Source organism: Panthera leo, chromosome B4 (genome assembly GCF_018350215.1).
Source record: "Panthera leo isolate Ple1 chromosome B4, P.leo_Ple1_pat1.1, whole genome shotgun sequence".
NCBI classification, from domain to species: Eukaryota; Metazoa; Chordata; class Mammalia; order Carnivora; family Felidae; genus Panthera; species Panthera leo.
Window position 1 is genome coordinate 85,974,860 of NC_056685.1, and position 3,793 is coordinate 85,978,652.

The 3,793-nt window shown below is 39.0% G+C and overlaps 1 pseudogene; it reads right to left on the reverse strand.

The window, feature by feature from the left end:
- Positions 1 to 253: 253 nt before the first annotated feature.
- LOC122225420 lies at positions 254 to 1,501 on the reverse strand (annotated as a pseudogene).
- Positions 1,502 to 3,793: the final 2,292 nt, after the last annotated feature.

The following is a 3,793-nucleotide window of genomic DNA, read 5'->3' on the forward strand; positions in this document are numbered from 1 at the left end:
TCCCTGAAGTTATTGGTGAGGGGCACTGCCTTGAGCTTTCTCTTTTAGTTCACTAATAGCGGCAATGAACTACTCTAGGAATTAGAACATGCCACCTGCTGTTCCACCCATTCCACCTACTCCAGGATCCTTCCCTTTGAAAATTTCTGTGACGACAATTTCTGCTATAGTTAACAGAGTGGCACTCCAGCAGCATCCACTAAAACAGTTTTTTCAACCACAGTTGGATCCATGATTCATTTTTCCATCATATTCACATCATCTCCAAACATGGTGTCATAACTAACTTCTCATTTCGTTTTTCCTTTTCATATATACTAGTTGTGATATCTAACTGCTTAATGATTTATTGAATACAGCTTTCAATTTGAGCCTTCCCACCTTTTTCCTTTCACGAGCATAGCATCATCTTTGATCACAATGACTTCTCCAACTTTTCCTCAGTCCTGAGGCTTAATATCTTTAAGATTTAGTCAATCCTTCTCCAAACATAGTACTACCAGTAGCAGTAGCCGTGTCTTTAATCTGGTTCTACTGTCACCCAAACCAAGAGCTTTGACCATTATACTCTGGAGACCAACTTTTAGCCTATTCAGAACTGATGTACTCAGACCTTCTCTATCAATATCTTTAGTGATTATGACCAAGGGCTTCTGGTGAGCATTGGCCATTTCAGAAGCAGATACAATTTACTGGATTCTAGAAATGTTCTATTCACTCAACAGAACATAGGCATCTTGGAATTCACATTTCTGATCTTTTGATGTATTCATAAAGTATGGAGAAATATAACCTCATGCCTTCAATAATCTCTACTCCACCATTTAGTACTTTCTCATCCTTTAATCTGGTAACACCCTTTCTTCTAGCCTTCTTCATGCATCAGAAATGATGTTATCATTTTCTTTGTCTCCGTTTTCAGGAATCATTGGAACTTGAGCAATTTCTTCCGGGGTCATCACAAGTTTAGACTGCTTCTTAAATTCAGCAATTACTACATCAAGAGATAACATCACACCTCTCCTTATTTACCCTAGATTGGCATCTTTGCTAACCTTCCAGAAGCTTTCCTTGGCAACCCAGCATGTCAGTACACCAGCAGTAGTCGTGCCAGCCCCAGCCTCTTCATTTGCATTACTGGCAACATCTCAAACAAGTTTAGCACCAATATTTTTTATATTTAGCATTTAAGTCAATGGATTTTGTGATGGTCACACCATCTTTGCTGTTTGGGGACTTCCCCAGCTCTCTTCAATAATAGCTCATTATTTTACCTTTGGCTCACAGAAACAGCTGTAGCATGGGATAAAAGGTATACACTTTGAAGCATTATGAGTCGGGAATCTGCACCAAATTTTACATCCTTAGAATAAGCTGGAGTGAGATAAGGAGCTAGTGCCCTGGACTCTTGCCTTATCTGGCAAAGGTCTACAGGTAATCAAAGTATTTCTGTGGTGTGCAGGCTGGGCTCAGGCCCTTTGTGGAGAGGGAAAAACTGCATTTTTTGCTTTGTTATTCATTTAATCCTGAGCTATCCTGATTTAAATTTGAACACACTTAAAGAGAAGGCTGAGATGAGTAAAATTCATCTCCTATTTATATTATAAACATTATTTCATGCCCTTAGAGTAGATCCATTTGAACACAATTTTCTATTGAGTAAAATAGGGTCAACGTTTACAGTTGCAAATTAAGAACTGATGAAGCCTATAGATAAAATGTGCAAGTTATACTTTAGGCATTATTCCTGACTTATCAAGATGTCAGTAATTTATCTATCCTCAGTTTTCTGAGAACTGAATTGAAACTGACTTAATTTAAAAAATAGAGCAAAAAGCCTTCTGTGCACTCAACACTTGAGATATAAACTCACCCAAATAATATTCATTAAATTCACTAATCAGTAGATACTCTGACCTTAACTCAGACTACTGTTTTTTAGTGTATGAACAGTGTCCTTGTTCAAAAACCTTAAGAAACCCTCTGTATTTTATTTCAAACAATATATTGTTATTAATAATTAATTTGCTTTAATAAGTTTTTCCCATGGCAGAAAAGCATGCAATGCTTAACAATTTTAAGATGGCTTTATCTACCTTGTGTTATAGTAAAAGCTAGTTTCCTAATTAACTATTGTGTAAATGTTTCATATTTTTCTAATACCTATCTAACCAATGACGTTAAAACTTGTTTCCTAAAATCCAAAGTGTCAATGTTTAATAAATGTGTTAATAAAGGTATGTGTATGTACGTGTAGGTGTAAATTATATATATATATATATATATATATATATATATATATATATATACACACACACACATATTTTAAACATTAAAGAAATTTTTCCATAATTTAAATTTTCTTTTTCCCAAATCAAATGTAAGCATAAGAGAGAGATAGGAGTTGTGTTTTTTTGTTTGTTTTGTTTTTTTGTTTTTTTCACTGCTGCCTCCCCAGTGCTTACAGCCATAACTTCTACACAAAAGTTTGGTCAGAATCTATGTTACAGTGTATGAATAAAATGTTACCCACTAAAGATCATGCAATCTCTGCCAATGTAAGTGAGCAAACAAAAAAATACTTGGCTGAGAAATGCTCATTGCTCATTTATAGCCTTTTACTCTATGAAGTTGGTTTTTGCTGTGGAATGTCAGCAGGGGGTTAAAAGTCCATGCTTATCTCTTCATTCAGCTCTGGGCTAGAGGAACCCTCAGCTTTCGCAGCAATTAGCCAACAACAGGGGCAATTCGTCCAGATGCTACATGAGACCGCTGGGGAGCTGGCACATGTGGAGAGTGAGGTAGGTCCATAGACAAGGAGGTCCTGCAGATGAACTACCTCTAGGTGAAGCCACAGAAGGAAGCTATAAGGAGGTTGAAGGCCCTGGGCTTCTCAGGGAATCTGGTAATCCTGGTCTCTTTCTCTTGGAGGGTGGGGGGAGGGGAGGACTTGGCTGCCAATTTCCTCCTGAGTCAGAACTTTGATGAGGAGTGATGCTGGGAAGCCAGACTGCCCACAGATCAAGTGGATCTCCAACTCCACAAAAAAGTCGTGTGTGTGTGTGTGTGTGTGTGTGTGTTTATTTAAGAAGTGAAAGGAAATAAACTTTAAAACAAAGTTAAAAGTTAAAGTGGCCCCCATTCCCACCTTGGCCTGAGAAGTTCCGGGCCAGACAGCTGTCTCCCATCTCTTGCCCCAGCCCAGCCACCTCAAGGAGCTGGCAGAACCAAAGGCGACAGATGGGCTCCTCTTGTCCTGTGTCCCTCCTCCCTACAGCCAGATGGAGAAATGGATGTTTGCTCCCTCTGCCCCCAAAGAGCAGCTGACACTTCCCTGCCTCTCTTTCAGGGTGAAGGAAAGCTGGAGAGGCCTAGACTTTGATCTTCATTACAGCGAACCAAATCTTTTCTTCTGGGGTGAGCATTTGGAGGCCCAAGGTCCCCACCACAGTCAGGCCTTGACCTCCAGCTTGCAGCTGGAGAAGGAGGTCTGGTTTGTCCTACCTGAGGAAGGGATAAGATCAGAGCCACTCTGGATGTTGAGGGTTGAGGCCACCTTCTACCCCAGACTAGAACTGTCTCTAAGGTTTTGAAGTGACTAAAACTTGACAAGCCAGAAAAAAAGAAAGAAAGAAAGAAAGAAAGAAAAGAAAAGAAAAGAAAGAAAATGGAAGGAAGGAAGGAAAGAAAGAGAGAGAGAGAAAGAAAGAAAGAGAAAGAAGGAAAGAAAGAAAGAAAGAAAGAAAGAAAAGAAAAGAAAAGAAAGAAAGAAAGAAAGAAAGAAAGAAAGAAA